General features: G+C 45.8%; 1 protein-coding gene across 3 annotated transcripts in view; it reads left to right on the top strand.

The window, feature by feature from the left end:
• Positions 1-3,695: 3,695 nt before the first annotated feature.
• RERE (arginine-glutamic acid dipeptide repeats) overlaps positions 3,696-26,378 on the top strand; it is a 259,355-nt gene continuing 236,672 nt past the window's right edge. For 2 of the 3 annotated variants that reach the window (XM_064172264.1, XM_064172260.1), the window contains exon 1: positions 3,696-4,072. The gene's annotated coding sequence lies outside the window, so the exon portion shown is untranslated. Of the gene's footprint in view, positions 4,073-7,418; positions 7,438-26,378 lie in introns of those variants that run through there. The other variant, XM_064172263.1, reaches the window with a different exon arrangement.

Below are 26,378 nucleotides of genomic sequence, written 5' to 3'. Positions count from 1 at the left end.
ACAGCTTGGGACAGAAGGTCCAGGAGAGCATGGAGGATGCAATGAGGGGAGCATGGAGGGTGGGGGAGCAGCAATGAGGCAGGAGCAACACTGTGTTTTCTGTGAAAAGGGCATGCTGCAGCCTGGAGCAAGGCTCCTGGAGCACCTAAGAGCCTGCTCTTGGCTAAATGAGCTCCACAGGGACACTTGAGTATGCACGGGGGACAGGCAGCCCTGCGATGGGAGTGCTGAGGGGGCTCTGGTGGGACTCTGTCTGCAGTCAAGGCAGAGGCATTTCCAGATGACAGCAGGAGCAATGCTTCAGATGCAGAATACTCAGACAGCAGAAATGTTGCTGCGTCAGATCTTCAGAAATATCCAGGGGTAAGGAACAGGATTTCAAGGATTAACATTTTGTGTGTAGATACCTTATGTGGCATGTTGGAATTTAAGTCTCTTTGTGGACATGGCCAATTAGCCTTTCTCTGCATCAGCAGTTTTATACCTCCCAGGAATGCTGGGGGATAGACACAGGAAACATTGCAGGGATGTCAGGAACTGCCTTGTTAGAGACCTGCTGGTGTCTGTACATAAAATATTTTACAGGTACAACATGCTCAGTCATTTCAACACCAATCTCTCTCCACTGCTATGTGGCCCACAAAAACCAGCAGCCACCAGACAGAGGAGCAGTGATGTCTCCCTGCAGCATTTGGGTCTTCCTTGACCTCCCTTGTGTTAGCTACACCTCACACTACTTTAGCTGGCAGAAAATTACAGGACAAGCTCTGTGGCTTTGTTCAGTGTTGTCCACAGGGCGGGCTGCATCTTTAGGAAACCAAACCAAAACAGCTTTAAGTGCTATTCCTGCAACAGTTCTCTGGTTAAGAAGCAAACCTGTAACTGGATTACTTGTGCAGGGTATGAGGATGTGGGTACAGCTGTCAGCAGACACTGCTTTGGCAGTGCAACTCCTGTGCATTTCAGGGGCTACAGACATTAGTCATGCAACTACCTGAGGGGTGGTTGTGGCCAGGAGGAGGTTGCTCTCTTCTCTCAGGTGGCCAGCACCAGAACGAGAGGACACAGCCTCAGGCTGTGCCAGGGGAGATTTAGGCTGGAGGTGAGGAGAAAGTTCTTCACTGAGAGAGTCATTGGACACTGGAATGGGCTGCCCGGGGAGGTGGTGGAGTCGCCGTCCCTGGAGCTGTTCAAGGCAGGATTGGACGTGGCACTTGGTGCCATGGTCTGGCCTTGAGCTCTGTGGTAAAGGGTTGGACTTGATGATCTATGAGGTCTTTTCCAACCTTGATGATACTGTGAAATCCCCCCAGACATGCTTGTTGTGGTTTAACTACATGCCACCAAAACGTTGTGAGTAACTACTTCTAATTTCTGTGTGCTGACAGGATGACCAGAAGGTTGGTAGAAAAGAGGGTCGGAGAGGGAGAGAGGAGAAGATGGGAGAGAAGCAGGAGAGGGAGAAGAGGGAGAGAGGCTGTTGTGGAGAATTTCCCCATCAGAGACATAGTGACTGGAGAGAGCTGAAGGCAAGGCTGCTGCTGTGGCAATTGGTACAGTTTTTAATGTGTACATCCAGAGAGCGAGGAACATGAAATTGTAATTAGCAGAGAAAATAGGAGAGATGGAATCAGACTCTATCAAGGACAGCTTAAGTGTAGCCTCCAAAATGGCTGTCAGACATTTAACTGATGTGCATTTTTAGACACTTATCTAAATTAGTTATTAGAACACAATCAGCTCTGTCTCACCCTCTCCCTGAAATTGTGCTAGGGATAAATTTGCCCTGCATGTTCAGTGCAAAGAACTGAATTCCTCTGATGTACAGAGCTCAGATCTCCTTGTGTGTGCCTTTTTGTTCAGTGAAAACAGATCCCACTTCCCCCCTGCTAAAGGCAATAACGTTAACAGCCTCCAACTTATCTCCTGTGCTACCACCAGAATCAGCCGTGAAGACAGTTTACAGAGACAGCAAACAGTTGGGGTTGCACAAGTGTAATTGAGGGCAAAATATGTCCTGACACAGCCTGGTGCTTGTTCAAAAAGGAGATCTAATTCCACGGGAAATTTCTCAGATCCCCGGCAAGAATGTGTGACTTGCCTTACCCCCATGTGATACACTCTGCTGGCCTGCTCTGCAGATGAAAGGTGAGGCTAATGGTAAATAACAAGCTTGCTCTGTTTTCGGCGCGGGGCCCTTCCCGCTATCTCGCCTAACTCTGCGAGAGCTCCCAGACGAAGGAGCTGAAAAATCTCCTAAGTGACCAAGTATGTCATTAATTGCTAATCAGTAATTTGGAATTCTGCTGTTTTGACAATTTCCTCACCACGCAGAGCAGTAAGAAGCAGCCTCAGCTTTTTATCCAGCGAGGCACTTATGCATAATCTTTAACTTTCTGTGCAAGAGCAGTGGCAGTGCCTTGATGTGACTAATACGGAGCGGCGACCTAAGAGGTCTGATGGGCTGGAGCCACAGTGCAGCCGAAAGCTTCTGACAGAGCCATAACATTTTTGCACCTCGTCTCGCACTGAAGACACTTCAAACACATTTACTCACACCGCTGATAGCTGTTTACTTATTCATGAGAACAAGACAACTCGGAAGAAACACTTGCATGCCAAACGCACGTTGCACACGTACTGCTGTAGGAAGGCTACTACGTGATTTACAAACAAAGCAGCGCAACGCTGGGGATGCTCCACCTTTGCGCCAGGCCCTGGGCAGCTCCCGGGGACAGCCTGCACTGGGCTGCATGGATGATGCCCTCCCTTCAGTAGTGCCAGGGCTGACCCGGGCAGGGCTGTGTGGGCGACACCCACCCTTCAGTAGTGACGGGGCTGACCGGGGCTTGGCTGTCTGACAGATTCCCACCTGCCTGCTGGGGGCAGCGGTACCAGGGTCAGTCTAGGCAAGGCTGCATGGCCAACGCCCTCCAGTCAGTGCTGCCAGGGCCAGCCTGGGCTGGGCTTCATGGCTGATGCTCACCCATCAGCGGTGCCAGGGTCAGCCTGGGCAGGGCTACATGGCCAATGCTCACCTGCCAGCGCTGCCAGGGCTGACACGGGCTGGCCTGCACGGCTGACGCCCATCTGCCTGCTCGGGCCAGCGGTGCCAGGGCCAGCCTGGGCAGGCTGCGTGGCCGATGTCCGCCTGCCTGCTCGGGCCAGCAGTGCCAGAGCCCAGGCCAGGCCACGCTGGAGCTGGCGAGGAGGTCACTGGTCTCACACTCTCCATTGTTTTCTCTCGCCAAGCGTGCCACTGCAGCAGAGGATGACGACATCCTAAACCCAACCGTCCCTCGACGCTTTTGACCTTTAATTGTTAGCTACCCCACAGAACCCCCACGGGCTGTACGTATCCCTGTGTGTGTGTGGCCGTCGTCTCGCCCCACGCTCCGCCGGTGCGTGGGTGTGTTGGAACGGAAGGCTCGTCCCGCTGCCATCCTCCTTGCCTGCCGGGGCCGTGCCCAGCGCAGGGGAGCGGGCAGGTCCCGGCCGCCTTTGTGCCAGCGGGCCCCGCTCTCGGCGCTGCCGGCGGCGTGAGCCCGGCCCGGCCCCCCCCCCCGCCGCCTTCCCCTGTGCTTTTAAATCACTTCCATGCACTCCGCCGATTGGCTCCCACCGCCCGCGGGTCACGGGGCGCCCCGCCTCCTCCAATGGCGAGGCCGGATACTGGGACGCGGCTCCGGCCTGCCTGCGCCGTTGGGTGCCCGCTCGCTGCGTGCGTGCGTGAGGGAAGGCAGGCGGAGGCAGCGCTCTGCTGCCTGGACCCCAGCCGCCGCCGCCCCTCCTCCTTCTCCACCTCCTCCTTTCCCCCTCCCCGCGGTCTCCCGCCCCGGCCCGGTCGCCGCCCCGCTCCTTGTCTCCCAGTTAAAATGCCCCTGGGCTGCCGCTGTTGAAAGCACCGCACGGGGACCCTGCCGCTCGCCGCCGCCACCCCGGGTATAGAGGGGAGCTGCTCCCCGACTGCCGCCGCCGCCGCCCCGCTCCCGCCCAGCGGCCCCGCCGCCGCCGCCGCTTTGTCCCGGCAGCGTAGAGGGAGCCGCCGTTGATGGTGTAGCTCACCGCGGAGGTAGGTGGGCGCGGAGCGGGGTAACTTACCGGGGTTTTGTTGTGGCTGCGAGTCGGGGGTGAGGCCCTTGGCTCCTGCCTTGTGTGTGCAGCGCAGGCAGGTTTGTTTATTGTTTTACCGGTGTTAATCACCGGGAGAGGAGAGAAAGGAGCGCCGGGTGAGGGAACTCCGGGAAGAATGCCCGGGGCTGGACGCGGGAAAGGCGCGGAGGGGGCAATTGTGTCCGCAGGCGTGAGAGTAGAGCGGGGGGAGAAAGTCTCTCGCCAGACTTTGGCGCTCCTACCTGCTCCTGCTGCGGGAGGGGCGCCCCGGGGGTGCTGGGGTTCGCGTTTGTGCGCCTGTGGTCGTTTGGCTTTTTTATTTGCTGGAGAGCGTCTGTCTGATGCTGAGCAGAGGAGGGGCTCTCGGGGGAGAGGTTGAACTTGTTCACCTCTCGAATAAAGGCGAGATGGGGAAATATTTAACTTAAATGGGCGCCCAGAGGAGGCTGGCTGAGGCGGTTGAGAGCTGCACGCATTTTCGTGTGCGATGGGTATGGAAGTGTGAAATGAAAGCTTTATGCAAATGAGTTTAATCATAACATTTTCAGTAGCATAGGAAGGGGTGGGGTTTTAGTATCTTTTTTTTCCCCCTTCTGTTGTTCCCATTTTTCTTTCTGAAGTGTGAAAGGAAGGTGACCAGCATCAGAAAAGTAGTGGGAGGTAGACAACATTAGAGGCTTCCCACTGAAACTGGCTGATCAAGGAGTTGCTGGGAGGAAAACAATATGATTCATTGTTGAAGTGTCGTTCCCCTTAGATTTATTTTTACACGCTGGTTGCAGTTATTTTGATTTACTGACTTTTTCTGCTGAGTTTCCCCTTGAAGCAGTAATGCTCTTGGCGATTAGCAGCCCAGAGTGTTTTTATGCAGTCAGCAGGCTGCTGTCTGGTGTCTGTTTATTCCCGAGTTACACTGACCACTTATTGACATCCAAGATGTTATTTCCTTTCTGCACCCTCCTCGTTGAGGAGTTTCCACTGTTTTGGTTTAGTAGAAATGCTTTCTCAGAACAAATCTGAGATGAGCAGTAGTTTGAGTGGGTGCCCTTAAATAAGGGTTTTAACCAGGTAGGAATGAGCACTGTCAAAAGGGCTCCTTGCTTGTTTTAAAAGGCATGTGTCAAATGTGCTATTCATGTCCATCTGTAATCGTTTTTGTAGTTCCACTATTGCCAGGCAAACACTTTGGGTTTTGTACACTGCTCCCTTAGCACTCCAAAATCCATGGTGGTTAAGAGGGGTGGGAGCCTTTCTATAGTAATGGTAAATACATCTCATCTCGTCTTGATTTTTACTCCTTGAGTTGGTAACATAAAATGTGAACTGGGGTTGGTTTTGGTGGCCTGCTGTGGGTGTGTGGTCATTTGAGAGATCTGCTGTGCTGGTTGATGGGGTCTGGAGGGAAGAGGAGGAGGTAGATGCACACAATGCCCAGGCTTGGGAGCTCATTGTTCTTTGCCGTGCACTCCGCTGTGTTTGGGACTCTGCTCACTCAGACACCGGCTCTTCTTTTGAGAAGTGGAAGGCAGAGAATGGGAAGCATTTTCTACTTCCTTCCTCAGAATGGCCTTTTGGTAACCTTGCAGAAAAAGTGAAATAGTGATTTAGAAGCTGAAGGCCGCCAAAACATTGCGTGTGTTCTTTCCTCCTCCCCTCCCAGTGCTGGCTCTGCTGCTTTCTCTGTCTGCGGCTGAATGTATGGAGAGAGAGGGAGCACATGAGGTGAGACTCGGAAGTACACTCTCTTGAACCCCTCTCAACTTTCATGTTCTGCCTTCTCCCCTCAAATCGAACTCCACCTGGCTTGACTTAAAAACATCACTCCACTTCAGATCTTTTGGGGTGTTTGGTCTGAAGACACCGATGCCAGGAAAACTGCTGTCAAGGGAGGGTACTGCAGATCAATGTGCCGGGATGACAGAAGTAAAAGGAAGTGTGCAGAGGTCGATTTCAGTGTGTCTATGGTTTCCTTCCCGGATGATTGTTTAATGTTTCTGCTTTTACAGCAGCATCTGTTAAAACAAAACAAATAAGCAAGAACAATTGTAGAATCGCAGTCTATTTCAGGTTGGAGGGGACCCATGAGGATCATTGTGTCCAAATCCTTGCTCCTCACAGGATGACTGCCCTAAGTGTGTGCTGAAGCTTTAAGAGAGCAACTGCTGCCTAAGGCTTTCAGGTTTTGGGTTATTGAGATGTGATCAAATCTCAGCTGGCTCACTGATAGACCACTGCCTTGTCAACTAACTGGTGCTGTTGAGGTGTGCAGAAAGGGTAGAAAAATATGTGGCTGTTGAGGGAAAGATGCCAGTGTGCTGCATTCTTTGAAGAACAGGCAGCAGTGACTGTCACAGCTCCATTCTGAAGCCTCTTAAGTTTTGTTTTTGACTGTTCAACTGGCTTCAGTGTGTAATCAGGGTGCATGACTTCACTTCCCTTCCCTGGATGAATTGTCGTGACTGCCTCTGGATTGAGGACGCTTTTTGGGGTGTTTTTACACTGCTGCTGTAGCTTTGGTGTAGCTAGTGATAATTTTAATGTTGCAGTCTGCATGAATCCTGTGATTTAAGCTCCCAGAGGGGTACAGTGAAACGCTTGCACTGCCTCTGTGGTTTCATGATTCCTGTGGAATGTGAATTTGTGCTATGAGGTGACTGAGAGAAATAATGCTCCATCAGGACAATGAGGAGACCTTATTGTGGCCTTCCAGTACCTGAAGGAGGCCTGCAAGAAAGCTGGAGAGGGACTTTTTAGAGTGTCAGATAGTGATAGGACTGCAGGGAATGGAGCAAAACAAGAAGTGGGAGATTCAGACTGGATGTTAGGAAGAAGTCTTCGTCATGAAGGTGGTGAGACCTGGAAGAGGTTGCCTGGGCAGATGGTAGAAGCCCGGAGGTTTTGAAGGCCAGGCTAGATGCAGCTCTGAGCAATCCCATCTAGTGTGAGGTGTCCCTGCCCGTGGCAGGGGAGTTGAAACTGGATGATCCTTGAGATCCTTTCCAACCCTAACAATTCTGTGATTCTAGGACACAGCTCTTGATATCCCTAAGCAGAATAAGAAGCATTTCTTGAGAATAAAGTATAAGTGGGGCTAGGAGACAGACAGGCTTGCCTTACAGAGTAATTACATACTAACAAATAGTGGTTTCTTTGCATCCAGGGGTTTGTTTTCCCTTCCTGAGGGGTTTGTATGCACGCAGAAGTCCATCCTGTGGAGCTGTGGGAATAGATTCAATGCTGCTGCAGCAAAGGGCTGCTAGGAACAACGTTCACCAACGTGAAGGGATGTGGTGTGTGTGATTCTTAATGCTGATTACAGCTGAGGTGAGAAAAATGGCTTTCTGACGTTGCAGTTTAATAATTGACTTTAATAACACACTATTTGTAAATTTACTGTCATAGCTACAAAACACATCTCTCCGTTCCAACCAGGGTAGTTGTTTTGCCCATAAAGAAGTTATTTCCCTTTTGGGAGAGGGAGGGAGAGGAAAAAAAAGTGCGCTGTGAGCATATAGAATTTGCAAGTGTGTGTTACTGGCTGTGTAATGGCACAGCAGAACCTGTGTTATCCTCTCAGCAGAGCTGTTGGTACATTAAAATTGCCTGAGGGTAGCTTTGATTTCATTACGTGCCATATTTAAGGACACTGTAAGCTTCAGTCACATGCTGCACTCTGTGTCGTTGGCATATGAATACAGTGCTGGCATCGTAGTTAACTTCTAGCTTAAAAACAACAATCGTTCATTATGTGATCCTGGGATGAGTGAGTAGCTCCATAAACTTAGGAGTGGTCGTCAGGGTTGGAGTGAAACACTGAAAACCACCCCCTAACTTTCCCATGTACGGGTTGGTTTTCAGAGTGGTATCTGGTTAGGCTGGTTTTAAGGTTCAGCTGCTTTTCACTCTGGTTTTGTTGTGGAAATACTTCACACTTGTTTCATAGACTCATAGAACGGTTTGGATTGGAAGGGACATTTAGAGATCACCTACTTCCACACCACCACCACTCTCCAGGGCAGGGACACCTTCCACTAGGTCAGATTGCTCATTTTCATGAAATCTAAACGAGTCATCCTGCTTGGGTCAAAGCGGTTAGTGATGATGGGTGGTGAGGCACTGGAACAGGTTGCCCAGAGAAGCTGTGGCAGCTCCAAGCCTGGCAGTGTTCAGAGCCAGGTTAGATGTGCCTTAAGCACCCTGGTCTAGCAGGAAGTTTGGAACTAGATGATCTTAAAGATTCCTTCCAACCCAAACCATTCTATTAATTCTGTGCTTGTCTTAAAGGGATATGTAGTTTCTGACTTGAGCTCAGAGCCTAAATTTCAATCAATAGGCTTTAAAATACAGCATATTAAAAAAGAAATAAATCTTGGCATCAGAACAGAACAAACTCTGAATTGATTGGGGACCTGCTTATTCAGTGTGCTTTTTTTCAAAGCTGCTGGAAATGAAGCTGATGCTCTGCTCATGCTGAGTTGGTTTATTGCAGTAGGGAATTTGGATTGGCATTAGTGGTGTGGAAGGTGTCAGGAGGAGGTGAATGTGATCAGATGCAGTTTGGAAATGGCATTTCCAGCAAGTTGCTAGGAAGAAAATCTAGTCACTTCTTGGAGTGCTGGGAGGTGTTAGGGAGCAGGATCTACAACGCAGTATTGTGCTCTTTATGTTGGCTTGCCAGCAGCATTTTACACAAGCTTTTATAATGTTGGTAGCTGTGCCCAACTGCTCTTTTCAGAGAGGCTGATGTATGAACAAAGGAGCAAACAAGATATGAATACTGTGCTGCCTCCTTTTGATTTAAAAGTCTGCTGGGGCAAGGAATTGCTGTGAGTGACTGAAAAAGCCCAAACACAGAAATATTAGCTGACTGTTCCTGTTTCAGTAGGTGTTCGTTGGGTTTTTTTTTTGTTTAATACAAATGTCTGTTCAGTGAGCATCCAGAATAGTGCATTGACCTAGAGTAAAGTGGAACTAGCTTGGATGCAAACATCAGTTTTCCCTCTATGCCCAGTGGGGATAATGAGGGCTTTTTGTTGTGGAATTCCTAGAAATGTGTGCTTGTATCAGGTCTGATGGTGGTGCTCTGAATTCTGTGCCTAAAGGGTTGCATTTGTGTCTGGTATGTTAGTTGTGTTGAAAGTGCAGTTCTGAAAACGTAGATCAGTTTAGATGTTGCATGAATTTGATAGATTTAAAAGCAGATTTTTATGGCTGAGTTAGTGAAAGGAGGAATTATTCTTTGAACACTTAGGTTGTCTTTTGTTCGCAGAATGAGAGGCTAGTTCATGCTTTTAAGATCCAAGGTAAGTGGAAGAAAATGATTGCTCATTAATTTTGAGGTCCTAGTTCAATTTGTATTTAGTCTACTTACATGAATGAAGAAATCTTGTTGTGGGATTTATGTCATATGAGGATTCATATCAGGGATTTGTCAGTGTCTGGTACTGAGAATCAGTTTTGACCTGTTTTAAAGCCATACCAGGACTTCTGTTCAATAATGCTGACTTTACCTTGTCCCTTCCAGTGAATGTAGTAGTGGAGGTTGTACTGTCAATTTGTCTTCATGGCCAACAGTACTAATGGAACTTACATTCTGGTAGCTCCTTGGAGGAGACAAAGAGCTTCTAAGTCCTGAAGTTTGCCTGCTCCACTCCTCCTGTCAGTTGATTCCTCCTTTTCCCCTGCCCTTCGTAACAATCAAATGGGCAAGTAGCATGGATGTGCCTGTGGACTAGCTGCCTGCCAAGCTAAACTTAAATGCTGGTTTCTGTCTGGCCATGCCTTAGTGGGGATGTAATTAATTAGAGGTTTTTTTCCTATCCATCTGCTGGTTTGCACAAAACTTTCAGGAATGTTGGTTATTGCTGAGCTGACTGTCGTGGCAGGCTGGATGAAATTCATTACGCACCAGAAGTTACTGGCATGAAATGAGAGGATAAAGGAGTTGGGGAGGGGAAGAGAGAGGGAAGTGAGGTGATTTAGGGAAGGGTTTTTTTTTCTCTGAGAAACCAGGTTCAAGAAGGAGAAAGGAAGTTCTGTCATCTAGAGCTAATAAGTATTTCTCTGTGCCTGATGAGCAGTTTCTCCTTTATGCTCATCTTTTTCATAGGGCCAGCTGCTTTGGGGTGGAAACAGGCAAGGTCTGGGGTACTTGGCCTGTCTTCTTCCAGACCTTCCTTCCTTTTTCCTGGAACTGAGATCAGCTTCACTGGGAGGAGGCATCTCTTAAAACTTGGTTAAAATACCCAAGGGGAACATACTTGCTATACATTATGCTAAAAATGAATAAAGCCATTAAGGAGCAGAACTTGTTAGTGAGCAATCTCTGTGAAAATGTCAGAAACCCCAGCTTTGTCTGGTTTGACATGGCTCTCAGTGTGTGCTTATACCAGTCTTCCAGCAAATGAATCCTCATCTAGAATAAGCTGCATTCATTTCAGGGGGCTAAAAAAGATAGCTCTTATTGGGTCTCGGATATCTTGCAAATGGTACATATTAAATTTTCAGGCAGATATTGTATAGTAAACTCTTGATCCTACAGTTTTCTGCACAAGGAATCCCCTAGTCTGAATGTATGTAGAGAACTGGATTGGGGAACCTACCTGGAGAGGGTATTGATCATTCAGTTGATGAAGCAGGTAACCTATATACCTATATAGCTGTGCTTAAGGTGAGATGACTCACATTAATGGGTTGGTGTAAGGTAAATGGCTGTGTAACTTAGTGAGTGCTAGATACACAGTGAGTGTATCCCAATAATAGATATGAGAGAGATGCTGATTTTCTTCTCCTGAAGGACAGGTAACTTCAGGCAGCCCTGTTGGCTTCTGTCCTTTAGTAAATGGCTCTGGGCACTTAACACAGAGACTCATGGGACCTCATCTGTGCATTCCTACCTTGAGTCAGCAGTCTTCATAGTACCACTCATTCCATAAGCAGCCATGATTTGCATAAACTCAACAGATTGTTTTGTTTTAGCTAATATCTTAAAAATGTGAGCAGAAGCTATTTGTGATCTTGGCAGTGGAAGCTGTAGTGAAGGGAGCTTTTAAGTTTTCTGTGAGTGAGAGACAGCCGAAAGCATGTATGGACTGAGAGGGCTAAAATGTGTACTGAACAGTGGATTTAGAGTGTTCAGGTGGCAGCTAAAGGTGTTGAGGCAGAGCTGTGATGCCAGAGAGGTCTTTTCTGTACTGCTCCTGAACTCTCTATGGTCTTGGGGGAGCTCCCAAGACTGTACTTTGCTTTAAACCGGAGGACTTGCAATAATGATGTAGTGGCATTGCTGTGCGAAGCAGGATGAGCTTGTCTTGGGTGCACTGGTGTGCTGGGACACAGACTTAGGCAGAAGCCATCATATTCTGGTTTTAGTCCACTGTTTTGGCAACCAGTTTGTTCCTTGGCTTCAAGAAAAATAGCAAGTGCAGTTAGTAATTAACTATTATAGGATGCTGGGGATCAGAAGCTTTGTGCTAGGTATCAAAGTTATTAAATGGAAGTGCTTAAGGATTATGAATCTTCTTAAACAAGTGCGTAGATGACATAAGTCTGCTGGTACCAACAGCCACGAGGGACTGGAATACACGATGTTGATGCTAAAATGCCTCTTTATCTTTCCCTTGATTTAGGAGTCTTCATTCATGCATGTTAACATGAATAGTGTCATGAATATGAAAGAAGTGATGCTACATCACAGAACTCCAGAGCTTTAAGGGCTGGCTTTCTCCAAGAAATTATACCCAGTAAAAAAAACTAATGGTGCTCAGGCAAGCAGGACCTTCAGATTTGCTTTGAATCAAGAAAGAGCATTTGGCATGTGGGAAGGTTTTTTCAGAGCAAGTGCCTTGTGGTGATAGGGAGGCCACATGCAGCGAAAGCTTTCTCCTATAGCTGTAATTGAGCAGTGGCTCTGAGCTTGGAAAGCTTTGAGTTGAAGGGAGCTGCTTCTCACCTTCCTGTCTTCTGCTGAATGTGTGCATTTTCAGTTCATCTGATTTTGTGGAGCCTGAGTTTTGTGTTAATAGTGGTGCTCCTCTGTTCCTTGAAAGTTGCTCTTGCCTGCAAAAGCAGCTCAGCCTATCTCTTGGAATTCTGTGTTCTTCTCTAATTCTTCCTCATCTTGTTTTCCCCTCTGTCTGCAATAGCTTCAGTGCACCTCTTGTCTAGGTGCATCATCTTCACTGAGCTCATACCTCAGCATGATCTAGAACTGAAGTGTGAACTCAGAAGTGTAAGAGAAGCTTCCAAGTGTGGAAGTAGAACTGAAATTTGAAGCTGCTTCACCAATGTGTTAATGTCCAGTAGGTGACAAGATTCTGCACAGAAAGCTTTGCCTTGCTCTTTCTGTGTAGTGAGTTTCAAGCCAGGAGAGACCACCAGCTCTTTAGGTGAGCAAACCCCACACAAGTCAGTAACAGCTGTGTGTCCTTCCACTACCTGTGTGCCAGGGTGGTTCATCTTGTGTAAAAAGCAATGAAATGTCTCCATTAGAGATCTCCTAATGAGGTCAGTGCAGGAGACTTAACACTTAATCCTCATTTTTACAAACTGGGAGTGCGATGCAGGAAATCTAATTTATGTCTCCAAGGTCATTCATTTTCATGAAACTTAATAGACCTGCCTCTGACTGCTCCTTAAACCTCTGAGTTATGCCTCTTGCCTTCTAACGTGAACCCTTAAGATGAGAAACTTTCCCCAGCGAGGGAATGAACTTAAAGGTACCTGTACATGTAAATATTTCCTTGAGACAAATGCCTGGCTACTGAGAGGCATCAGGAGATAAACTGGTTTACCTTCAGACTGGTTTGGGCTGTGCAGTTCATCTCTGGTGTTGGTTATTACCACAGGCACACATTTATTTGCTTTTACTGGGAGCAAATTAAAATGAACCTTTTTAGCAGAGTAAAATCCATTTTGTTTTCTGTTTCGAGGCCTTGCTGTGATTTGCCCCTTGTATCTGTGGTTAATCTGGGAAGCCTCCTCCCTCTTTCTTGTTCTCTGTGTTTTCTGTGACTCAGTTTCCATGGTAAATTTTATATTCCCTGCTGCTTCATTCAGCTGAACTCAGGGCAGAAGCTATGGAAGGCTTTCAGATGGTGTCAGTAGAAAAGCTGTGTAAGGCTGTTGTTGTGTGCTGGCCAAAACTAGAGCAGGATATTGTTTCAGAGGTTAGGCTTTAAATCAAAGGAATGGAGTGAAAAGGGGCAAACATGGATAACCTGGGAAAGGTAAATGTTTCTGGAGAAAGAAACATGGATGGAGTATGGTAATCAAGTAGTTCTCCTGAGGCAGAGGTGCAAATAAAACAGCTTAGTGTCTGAACAACAGCATAGGGCTTTAGGGCTTTTCTGTTTCTAGGCAAGTCTCTTGGTATTGGGGGAAGGCTGCAATGTGTGCTTCTGGGTGAAAGTCTGAATAATATTTGGATTAGACAAGGGCCAAGTTGACTGTTACCATATGCTCTTGAAAGAAAACTTAGGTAGAATGCAGGTTCTCTTCTGACCTGCTGAAACAGGGCTGGTTGCTGTTTGATGATCCAAGTTTTGAGATGCTGTGGGAGTGCAGTAGGTGAAAAGAGAGCGATGCAGGTAGTCTTAAGGGAGTTAATTGGTAGGGAGGTGTTAGAATTATCACTGGCAACTCCTTTTGTATCTCAGGTGTCCTTCAGCAGCTCAGTAGAAATGTGGCATGTAAGATATTTACTCTGTACCTCTACTTATGTTTTTGTGGTAAGGATGCCAATTTCCCTACTGTAAGTGTTGGGATTCTACCTGCTCTTACTGTGCTTGAGGTTGTTTCGTTTCCCCCTGTGTCTCAGTCCCCGTGACAGCTTACCTTCCAGGGCTGGCTTGTTCCACAGGCTTCTGTAAACAGCCCTATCTGCTCAGTCTTCTGCTTGGAAAAAGTCATTTGATTCTTATTTCCTGCCTCTCTTCATGCTGAATAGACTCAGTCTTCCATTGTTGGATTTCATCTATTGTCTAACTGCATGCTTCTCTTTCCATGGCTGTAATGTATGAAAAATGACCCTGGCTCCACTCGTGTTCCCCTTCTATGTCACTTCTCTCTGTGCAGCCTTGCCTAAGTTAATGAAAGCCCTGTTCTCTTCCCTGCTCTAATTACTCAGCAAATAACTACTTCCATAGCTTTTGTCCCAAAGTACAAGTTGAGTAACATGTGGAAAGTAATTACTGTTGTGTATGTTTAGTGTAGTCCTGGTAAGTTACAGTCACACTTTTCCTTCCTGGGACTTTTCTGAGGTCCTAATGCACATGTTAAATATTTCTGAGTAGAAACAAAGGCTGGGAGGGGTTATTAATGAAGAGGCCTCTTGTTTATGACATTCTGTTGGAAATGAAACATGTTTCCCCTATTAAATGCCAGAGGTATTTTAATTAGGTCATATATTTAATTTCTGAAGATGATAAAGGATCATGCTACAAGTAGACAGCAAGAGAAGCTGGGAGGACTGCATGCTGTTCATTCAGAACAGGACTTTAGATGCTGTCAGCATTTGGACTGTTCTCCAGGCGCTTCTACACATGACTTGTTGCTTGAGCTCAGGCCGAAGAGCTCCCAACAACTGTGCTGTTCAGCTTGTGAAACAGGTGTGATGGATCTTTGTCATGAGGAAGTTTTATAGGTGTTAACCAATACTGATGAAATGTGTGGGGATTAAAAAAACCCACCAGATTCTTGTAATGGCAGTTTGTGCTCGGCAGTTGGTTACAGGAAGGGTAGCTGAACTCTCAGGAACCTCTTGTTCTACTGGTTGAGAAATGACTACATTTCAGAAGTAATCGTTTGAGCAGCTCTCTTCAGTCTGTTGTTGCTTGCACCTCTTCTCCCAGGGAAGAATGAAGTTCTTCTGGTATTTCACAATGTTCCTCTGTTGTGTTTTTTCCTGTTGAGACATAACAATGGGGTCTGGTGCACTTTGAGTCTGGATGTTGTTTTGGTGGTGTTTTTTTATCCTGTAGTGATGTCTGGAGATTGATACAGATGAAGTGGTGTATTGAGATGGAGACAGCAGTGAGCTCTCTTCTGTGTGGCTATAGGTCAGGGCTTTCTCACTATATGTTTTAATTTTAGATGTGGTTGCTCTTTTACTTCAAAGTCTAACTCTGATGGCAACTTTCTGTTGCGTCTTTGGGTTTGTTGTTTTGTGGCTTGATTTATCAGCAATATCTATGGAGTATAACTTGTCCGTATCAAGGTTTTGCTAGCTGTAGAAAATACCTGGTTCTTCAGTACCAGATGGCAATTTTCCTTACTGCTTTGTAAATGCTTGTTGTGTTGGCTGCCAAATTTGAGTTACATTAAATTTTCTTCTCAAAGCATTAGAAAAAATTCCTAGCTTGCTGTTCTCTGTCATTCTCAGAACCGTTTTACACTGCAGTTCTTGCCCTGAGTCAAGTTTGCCTTTAAAAGAAGCTTTGTAGGAATTACTTTAACTTCTTACTCCCTGGTTTCCTTATTTGTGTTTTCAGCAGAAGGTGTATGCCTCTGTGCTTTGGAGCAGCAGGATGTCTCTCGGTGTTACTAATGGAGAGCTCCCAGACTTCGTCTCCCTCCTGTTACTAATCGACTATTTGCCCATTCAGGGAACACTTCTGAATCAATAGGGGAAATACATTCCGAGTAATGTTCTCTTTACCTCCTTGAAGTGAATCAAATGGGAGATTTGCTTTCAGGTGTACAAAGGTGAAGATGTAACTTGTTGAATGGGCCCTGCAGGCTGGAAGGAGGTGGTGTCCCCCGTTAGTGAGCTAAGGAAGGCCAGAAGGTTATTTCCTATGTGCATGTTTGCTTTGAATAAACACATGTGCTTTAGGGTCTAGTTCAGTGGGAACATAATTTGAACTTCATTTAAATATGCTATTTGAAAATCAGTCTGTGGCTCAGTGGGTGTGTGAAGAACAACATTCATGTCCTCTGTAGCTTGCTTTCTCCCCCCTTGCCCTTAGGTGAGAAGGAAGGGCTCCAGTCAAGAAAATCAAGCAGAAGAGATTAATACTTGCAGTGCAGAAAACTGACTGATCCTTCTGTGATCTTAAGTTTGTTTGAAGTCCAACCAGGTCTGTTCTCTGTGTGGCTGGGTGTGTTTTTGAGCTCGTCTTGCCTCTCTGTCTAGTCTGTGATTAAGAGAAGGGGCAGTGGCTGCATCGAGTTGGTGTCATGAGTAAAACCAAAACATCCCTTAAACTTCAAAACAAAACTTCAGGTCATAGAATGAATTATCGGGGACCATATTTGGAGAGGGGATTTCCTTCTCTTTCTGGGTGTATTTAGGCATGTGTATGAGTATGCATGAGGTGTTGAGTGTGACTTCTTTTTTTCTTTTTTTTTTCCCCTGCTAATTTGGGTTTTTTTGAGCAAAATGAAGATTAATATCCACAGAGTTCATCTTCCACCCTGTAACAACACAGATTTAAACGATAGCTTAAAACCATTTTTTCACTGTAGCAGCAGAGCCATGTCTTCAGTGACTAAGTTCAGGCAAATGCCCTGGTGATAAGAAGCATTTTGAATTTAGAAAGTAGTGGATTTTTGTGTGGGAAGAACCTATTTGGGCAGCATCACTTAAACATCCCTTTGAGACTGTTGCCTGCTTAGTTCCTTGATGTTAACAGTTCTCAGGTCATTGGTTCCTACTTGCAGAAATAGGACTTCAGGGGCCAGTCATCCATAGCACAGTCTGACTTCTCTAGTTGTGGAAAAATGTCTTCTGTTTCAAAAGGCTGCAGATGTTAAGTGTTTGTCAGAAGGAACTTGCAGAGCATGGTACGCGGCTGATATGCTTGCTCTAGTGACTTGATTAGCTATGAATTTGGACTGTAGATAAATTGGCTGTCAGGATGGGCTCTAAGTGTTGTCTCTATAGCACAGCAGATTTTTTTTCAACCGCTGGTTTCAAAACAAACCTCTCTCGCTGTGGGGACTGAGCACTGCAGCGGCTTGAATTGTGTGCACATTAGTGAGAAGCTGCTTAGAGATAAAGCGTGTGCAGAACAGCTGACATTTGGGGGTAGGCCTGGGTAATGAAATGCATCAAATCCTGGAAGAGGAGGGAGCTGATATGTGCTGTTACAGTGCAACATCTAAAGGAGCTGCTTTCAGAATATGCAAGGAGCTTCTTGGAGCAGCAGCACCCTTCCCTGATCCCTTTGGGAGCTGGATATCCATCAGAATTACGTTCTTCCATTATGTTTAGTTGAGCACATTCCTGAAAAGACAAAGTCTTTGTGTAGTCTTGGGGTTTTTTTGATGATCCTGAGCTTGAGGAAACCCACACTTCTCTGTAGTGGTAACTCATTCAGCTGTCTAAAATTTGATGCGCTCTTGTAGGAGGCAAAAATACTTTCTGTGGATTGAGCTCTCAGCGAAGTGTTGTAGCTGAAACATGTTGAAAGAAATCTGTGTTAGATTACAAGGTTTAATTTTGCTTGCACACATGTAGGGTTTTTTTTCCTCCAGTGTGGGATTTGTTGCTATTTTCTCAGTGTGAAGAGAGCCTGTAGCTGTGCCTTTCATCATGGAATAGTGTTATCCAAAAAGATATATTATATGATAAATGTAGTGGCTTGGGATATGTGCTTTTCCACGAGAAGAATGTCACAGCTCGCCCACTTGATTCCCTGTGTGTAAGGTTAATCCATTAGAGAGAGATTTAATTGTATGTGTTAAAGAGAATTTCTTTTGTGACTTTTTGTATAACTATAAAGCTCAGAGTTACGCAGATGAAGCCTTTGAGGTAAGAAATTGATTCAGGTTCGGGAAGCAGTAAGATGCTGTTTCTATTTTGGTGACAGATCTGATCGGTAGCACCACATAAAATGATGCAGTAAGACTTTGGGCTTCATTATTCTTGGTCAGAGGAGCAAAGAGATGGATACACTCATCACCTCTTGAGCGTCCACTGCGTAATCAGTGTTGACCTGACCGGACTGGTTATTGCTTGCCACGGGCATGAGGCTGTGGCAATGGCAAGCAGAAAAAGCTTTCTGGAGGCCTTCAGGCAAGCTGAAATATTTCTAAGTGGGTTTAGAAGAAAGGGAGAGAGCCATTGAGATGATTACTAGGGGAGCCTGGGAGCGTGAAATGTATTTATGGAAACAAGCCAACACTTAAGCAGAACTGTAAAGACCTGTCTTCTGATCAGGTTTTTAATGTGAAAAGAGCTCCCCAGTTTGAATTACAGGGCTCTGGTTAAACGATTACACGAGGTAGGTTTAAAAATAGCAGATGTATTTTACGTCCAGTCAAATAAGGTTCTTGGCATTCAAAACTCAAACGAAATCTGTGTTGACTTCCATCTGACAGCTAAGCGACTCAAATTCCGTTTCCTGCGGGAAAATGGCTTTTTAATTTTAGATTAATTCCATTGTAGCCTGTAACAATGAATAATCTTGCGCTGGGGTCGCTGTTAAAAGAGCAGGATGCGCAACTCCGCAAGCATGCTTCGTTCAGCTGTTTAAAATGGGAGAGGGTTTTAATGCTTATGCTAAAGCAAGTTATAATTGGTGAAAACTCTTTTTTTTTTCCAGTGTGAAATGGTCTGCTGAATGCTGCTTTAGCTTGTTTCTGTGCACTTCAGTTTGCCAAATTAACAGAGCTATTAATAATAGCCACTCGTGCTTTTTCAGCACTAAGGAAGCGTGCAGCTATATGTAGTTGGTGTTTTTAATTAAACTTGTTCTGGGATTATCTTGTATTACCAGTTACCTTCTAGAAGATTATGTTCATAAAAGGTTCATGAGTTGTTAAGTGGAAGAGATTAAAGTGATTGTTGGCATGTTAGTGGAATTATTTGTTGCCTACGCAGCGTTTGTTCCTAGCTTTAATTTGCCAGTAATGGCAGACAAGTAAAATGCAAGCAGCTTGAATTTGAGGATCTACACTAGCTGACAAAGCCAAGATGTGTTTTGGGATGATTGTCTTTTAGTGTGTTTTTAATGTGATGTTCAGTTGTCTGGAAATCCTGACTGGAAGAATTGGTGGTTGGTTTGGTGTGGCTTTTTGTTTTTTCAGGGTTTCTCTGGTGTCCTTTTCTGGTGATACCCTTAATGGTGTGACCAGAAAAGTGTTCTGCTGAAGAAAGGAAAACCACTCAAAGCACAGATGGAATGAATGAGCATAAAGAACTGAAGAACAGATTTTGGAGAAGAGAGCCTCCAGTAGAGTGGATGTGGAAATCACAGAGTGAAAGGGGTTGAAAGGGATCTCTAGAGACCATCTAGCCCGACTCAACCAGAGCAGATTTCGCAGGACAGCATCCAGGCAGGTTTGGAATGACTCCAGAGGTGGAGACTCTGGGCATCCTGGTCCAGCTCTCTACCACCCCCAAAGTAAAGAGGTTCCTTTATGTTCACGTTTGTGTCTGTTATCTCTTGTCCTGTTGCTGGGCACCACTGAAAAAAGCCTGGCCCCATATTCCTGACACTCACCCTTTAGGCATTTCTAAGCACTGAGAAGATTTCCCCCTCAGTCTTCTCTTTTCCAGGCTAAAAAGTCCCAAATCCCTCAGCCTCTTTTGGTAAGAGATGTTCTGTTCTCTTAATCATCTTCATAGCCCTTTGCTGTACACACTTAAGCACTTCCTTCTCCCTCTCCAACTGTGTAGCCCAGAACTAGACCCACTACTCCAGATGAGGCCTCACCAGGGCAGAACAGAGGGAGGTGAGAACCTTCCTTGGCCTGCTCTCTGTAGGGGAGGCACTGAAAGGGTCCTGCCCTTGTGTAACTCCTGTGTTGCAGTGCGGTGCTTGGTATGATTGCATCTGGATCTGTGTGGAATTATCTGAGCAGTAGCTGCAGCACTAATGAGGAATACAGTGTCTCTGCTGTTATCAAACTCCATTAGCCAGTTTTGCTCTGCTTGAATGCCTCTCATTGTGCTGCTTTCTGACTCAGCCTCCAGCACTATCAGTAAATGGCATCCATTCTGTGCTGATATAAACAGTTCCTAGATGCTTGACAAACAATGATGGTACAGTTTGAGTAAACATCTGTTTAGCTTTTAATAATGGATACCAGGCAGGTTGTAGAACTTTGAGCTACGGTTGCCTGTATTTACCTACAACAGAGAAAAACAAACATGGGAGTGGGTATGGCAGACTTCGACATGACTGTGGAAACATGACCTGGTGTTTTGAAAGCTATCTGTGGGATGAATTTTTGTGTGGGGCAACATGTTGGCTTGGACCAGGAGCAAGCCACACACAAACTGGAACCCTGGAAGTTCCACCTCAACAGGAGGAAAAACAGAGGGGAGCAGAGTACCAGAACAGGCTTCCCAGAGAGATTGTGGAGTCTCCTTTAGAGACTTGGAAGACCCATCTGGGCACGTTGCAGGGTAACCTGCCCTAGGTGATGCTGCTTTGACCAGGGGGCTCAGATGTTATCTGTGGAGGTCCCCTCCATCCCCTATCGTTCTGTGACTGTGTAAATGGATATAGTAAAACCAGTTAGCAGTGCACTATCCTCTCTGTACGGCAGCTGAAGAGTGGTTTTCCCCTCCCATTTTTGACAGGAACTTCCCTTGTACTTCTTTGAATTTGTGTGGGCTTGAGGGAAGAGGATCTCTGTTTGTACGTGAGTGGATTTCAGGCAGTGCATCATCCAGACTTGGCCGGCACTGTGTGGTGTTAATGTTAAGCCTGCTGTTCCAAACTGATGATGACTGCGAAACTCCACATTACCACCAACTCTCCCACATGCTAACACACTGATCTCAAATTTGGAGATGTTCAAGATGATTAAGAATTCTAATCTTAATTGCTCTCCGGTTGCCAAAAGTGTATTCTGTTAGCAATATGTCCAATTTATCTTCATCCAGCTTTCCTTCTGCCCCCTAATGATGGTTGCATTATGTTGTCAGTGTAAACATGTGCCTGGCTTACTGAATTCACAGAAAGACTTTTTGTGTTACGTGGCTGTATTTAGAGGTCAAGCATTGAGTGAGAAGTGTGAGCTGAATTTGAAAGCTGATGAAGCAGTGACCATTCTTAGTGGTCTGCTTTCAGCTGTGAAATCACAAATCCTGTCTGGAGCAACCTGCAAACCCAGATTTTTCACTGCACAGCTTCTGGTGAATGCATCACTGTTTTGAAACAGTCAACAGCTGACTGAACATGAACCAGCCTGTGTCCAGCTGGCCAAGAAAAGCCAGGATGCTGTTGGCTGTATCAGCAATAGTGTGGCCTGCAGGACTAGGGCAGGGGTCAGCCCACATGAACTTGCCCCAGTGGTGCGGCTGCATCTTGCATACAACGTTCAGATTTGGGCCTTTCACTCTAAGAAGGATATTGAGGTGCTGGAGCAGATCCAAAGGAGGGCAACAGAGCTGGAGAAGGGTCTGGAGAACAGGGCTGGAGGGGAGCAGCTGAAGGAACTGGGGTTGTTCAGCCTGGAGAAAGAAGAGGCTCAGAGGAGATCTTCTTGCTATCAACTACCACAAAGGAGTAGGAACCAGGTGGGGATTGGTCCCTTTTCCTAAATAAGTGACAGCAAGAGAGGAAATGACCTTAAGTTGCACCAGGGAGGTTTAGCTTGGACATGAGGAACTACTTCTATACTGAAAGAGTGGAAGAGGCTGCCCAGGGCAGTGGTGGAATCGCTGTCCCTGTAAGCATTCCAAAAACGTGTGGATGTGGTGCTGAGGGACGTTGTTTAGTGGTGGTCTGCAAATGCTGGGTTAATGATCACACTCGATATTGGAGGCCTTTTCCAACCTGAAGGATTCTATGATACAGCTCCTGTTTTATAATGTTCTTACAGCGAGGCTGCATATTTGTATACACACATGCCAGCTAGTCACCATGTGGTGGCAAATTTCCCAGGATAGATCTGAACTTTCTATGCTCAGACATGAAGAATTCCAGAATGCTTTCAGGTGGATATGTTACTTAGATTGATCACTCTGCTTTCCAGGTGTAGCCTGTTTGAGAAGGGCTCTGGATCAGGAGGGGCTATCAAGAAATTAACATTAGCTGTGTCTTTGAATTCACTGTTTCATGCATGTCTAGCTGGAGAGATGCTAAATGCCTTTTTTTTCCTTTTCAATTATAAAGGCTTAGCAAGGTTTAGAGATTATTTTCTGAGGTTCTAAAATCTGTACTATTTAATACATAATGCAAAAGGAAAATCTGGTTTCTTAATGGAAGAACACGGAACAGGAACCAGCTGCAATGTTATGCCACCCTGATGCAGCTTTAATGCTACGGTTTTAGCAGTAGATTAAATATTGATACCTCTTTCTCTCCCCTCACCTTGCAGTAGACTCTTAAAGCTTTTGCTGTTGTTTTTAAATCTTTAATAGGAGAACTGGTCGAGAGGAGGGGGAAACTGGGTGAGCCACTTCCTTCTATACAGAAATGAATCTGTGAACAAGCAAACTGCAGGACTCTGGAAGCTCAAACAAAACGTGTTCATAGCAGTGAGAAGGAGCACGATGCCCCTTGGCTGCAGTGGACCCATCCTCAAGATCAAGTAAACAGCATATGAAATTGAAGTAGTAAAATGAAAAATAAATATGTAATTACATTGCAAATTAAAGACAGATGTTAGGAACCCAGGGATTATGAGGGCTGGTATGAAAACCATGCCACAATCTGATGCGTGTTTGAGCCATATGTTAGCTCTCAAGTGTGAGTTATATACCACTGAAACTGCTCGGGGTACTGGAAAAAAAGTTCTCATACTTCTGAGGATTAGAGAAGTGGGGAGGTTAAGAGGAGATTTATAAGGCTGACAGAATATTCTGCCAGGACTGGAAACACTTGAATTAGGTAGGACAATGAGCTGCCTATTGCAGAAGATCACTTGGCTCTGATGGCAGGATGTACAGGTAGTCCATCTCACGGTAGTAGCAAGGTCACAAAGAGTTCTTACTTTGTCACCGTTGGCTTCTGAGACTAAGCAGCTTCATAGAGCTCTTGGAATTAGCTTCGCCCATGCCCAGATATCTCCCAGCTATAAGCTAAGTAGCATTTATGACATGGATTCACTAAATGCTCTTTCCTTACCATCAAAGAAGCTGAAATTTCACAATACATAACAGTCTCTCTTTCTGTGAGCTAAAGCTGGCACTGCACAGCGTTATAACTAAAGTGGAGTTGAGGGATCACTGCAAATGTTTTTAGGGCCAAATGTAAGCTCTGTAAAGTCTTAGTCTGCTGAATTCTGCTGTCTTTATTCCTTATTGCAGTGGAAATTAAATCAAACCTTCTTTATTTTTGCTTCTGTAGTGGTTTATCCCTGTGGCTAGACTGTACCAAAAAGGTGGGGTGCAGAGTTAAATATGTGTGGGCTTCAGGGGGTTTGAAACCCTGTGGTCTCCCTGTACCCCCAGGGTTCTAAAAACTTGCTTGGTTTTTGTAGGAGCTGGTAATAGCTCTTGCTCCTCGGTGTCAAGCTCTGAAAAGCCCACTCAGCAGGGAGATCTCTCCTGAATTGTGGCTGTTGATCTTTCTGCTTAGTTTGTTTGCTCTTCTGCAAGCAGTTTGTACAAAGAGTACCTATCACATGGCTTGCTTTTGGGTTTAATTTGCTGCAGTCTTCCCCATCTGTCTTTCTGCAGTTTCCCTTTCTGATTTTTTTTCTTTTTTATGGTTAGCTTGTCAACTGATGAGTAAATACTTCTGGGTGGTAAGCTATCATGAGTAGAAACTGAGTGTCCAATGTAATGTTTCACATGGAAAAACCAAACCAAACCCAGATGAAACAGAATAGTATCTCTTCTTGATAAGGACGAATGCAAAGCATTAAAGTGTGGCAAAAATCCAAGGGGGAAAGGGAGCCCTTGGAAATCTGTGTTGAATTGGAGTTCATCATGAAATGAGAAAGCATTTGGGAACATGTGGAACCCCACACCATGCACCCTCCTGTTCTTAATGAGTAATCATCCTCTGGTTTTGCTTACAATTCTGGATGCAGAATGCTAAGCTCAGTTTTCAATCCTGCCTGCAGTTTGGGTTTCTGCAGTAGCAGGTGGGTCTGAGTGTTTAGCTTTTCTTTGTGTCTCCAAAACTGGGCCAGCTGGTTATGTTTGAGAGGTACAAAGGAGAGAGCTCAATGTTTGAGTAATGGTGAGCTTGTTTGTAGAGACTCAAGATCTCATCTGTGCCTTTGCTGTTGAGCAGAGCTGGTTTTTAGAGGGTCGTAGGAAAAATGTGTGGGGCAGGTGTCTGTGGAGGAAAAAGGGAAGAGTTGGTTGTGATCTTGCCTAAAACAATCTCCCTTCCCCTTTAACAAAAATCAAACAATTATTGGTGTGGGTTGGTTTGGTTGTGATGGTTTTGGGTTTTTTTCCCTGCGTTGTGGTGAGTTGTTTGGGGTTTATTTGTTTGGATTTGTTTTCCCCCAGGATGTTGTGGTTTACTCCCCAGGAAGCAACATAATACCTGAATGATTTGTAGGGAGTAGGCAGTCGCAGTCTTTGTTGTGTACTGGAGGCTGATGAAAGGATACCTTTAGTTCCACCCAGTTGTGATCAGTAGTACTGGCTTTCCTAAACAGCTGTTCTTAAGCTTCTGTAACCAGGACATGAATCCCTTAGCTGGCTGCACCACTGGAAATGGAAATTCCGCTTGACTTAACTCGCGGGATCAGATCATTGACATTCAGGGAATGGAATGCAGTCGATACTCCCAAATTCCAATAAAACCTGGCAGCTTTGCAACGGCAGCTGAGCGTTGTGCCTGGAGACTCACATTTACAGAATTGCCAGTAATAAGACTTTTGACCTTGTTTTCCTAAGGAACCAGCGGTGTTTGTGTGATGCAGTGGGTGGTTTGTCTGAGATGGGCAGCTCATCTGCAGCTGGCTCCTAGGCTTTTGCAGCTTCTAGATAGGCAGTGGGAAAACATGGCAGTGAAGGGAGTTTTGGTATTTCCCCCCCCCAAGCCTGTCTGGGAGTGCCTGCAGATTAAAGCCCACCCTTTGTTGCTTTTTTGCCTCGATTCTCCTGTGTATTAGTGTGTGTGGAGTAGACTTAGCTGCATCTTGATTGCTGGAAGCTATCTGCTGGGGTAGAGAAGGGTGGTGGTGTGTGAGAAGGCACTGCTGCAAAGCTACTGTGGAGAGACGGGGAAGGAAATAAATGTATAGCTCCATGACAGAATGCTCTGTTCTGAGGCAGCGTGAGGAGAAAATAGTCATATTCTGTGACAGCAGAATCAATAGGGCCTCTGCTGAAATGAATGAGGATTTTTATCTCTCGAGGCTATTGTTGAGGGCAGGCTGAGGCAAATGTTTAATGGGTTCATGCTTTTGAAATAGTTCTATAACTGTAAGGGAGAGGAGCAGGCTTTTAAAAATGGAGTGAGCAATTATGAAAAGGAGGTTAGTCACCACTTCTGTACCTGGGTCCCTTTGGCAGCGCCGAGTGCTCCGTGTTTGAACAAGCGCTGGGGAGTCGGCGCGCAGAGCAAGCACACAACTTCTGTTTGGCTGCTTATTTTGTGACTTCAGACGTGGTGAGTGCTCGTTTGCATGTCTGCAGAGTGAGGATGGCTGTCCTGGAGGAAGCTTATGGTGCAGAGAGGTAGCACTTCTGCTGTCAGAGGCAATACCTCTGCAAAATAGAACTTCAGATAAATGTGATTCTGGCATCTTTTTCGTTCCTAAAATCAGGCATTTTGCTTGTCCCCCAAGGTGACTCTAAGTGTTCACTTCTTGTAGTGCTGATCAGCACTGCAGATGGATCTTTGCAATCTAGAGCATTAATATTTGTGTTCATTAATATTTAGGAACAGTAATGGTGACACACTCATGGATTCATATATTCATAGAATGGATTGGGTTGGAAGGGACTCTAAAGATCATCTAGTTCCAGGGACACCTCCCACCGGCCCAGGTTGCTCAAGGCCTCCAGTCTGCCCCCTGCCTGGACACCTCCAGGGAGGGGGCATCCACAGTTTCCCTGGGCAACCTGTGCCCATGTCTCCCCACCCTCACTGTCACATTTCTTCCTAATATCCAGCCTGAATCTCCCCTTTCTCAAGCATCAATCTATTGGCCCTTGTTCTATTGCTACAAGCCCTTGTAAAAAGTCCCTCCCCAGCTTTCTCCTAGCCCACTTCAGGCACTGGAAGGCTGTTCTAAGGTCTGCCCAGAGTATTCTCCAGGCTGAACAGCCTCAACTCTCATTGCCTGTCCCCACAGGGGAAGTTCTCCAGTCGTCTGATTGTCTTTGTGGCCTCCTCTGGACCTGCTCCAACAGTTCAATATCTTTCTTATTCTGGGGGCAACAGAACTGGACACAG

The sequence above is a fragment of the Pogoniulus pusillus genome, chromosome 36 (assembly GCF_015220805.1).
Source record: "Pogoniulus pusillus isolate bPogPus1 chromosome 36, bPogPus1.pri, whole genome shotgun sequence".
NCBI classification, from domain to species: domain Eukaryota; kingdom Metazoa; phylum Chordata; class Aves; order Piciformes; family Lybiidae; genus Pogoniulus; species Pogoniulus pusillus.
This window is presented reverse-complemented; position numbering and strand designations above follow the sequence as displayed.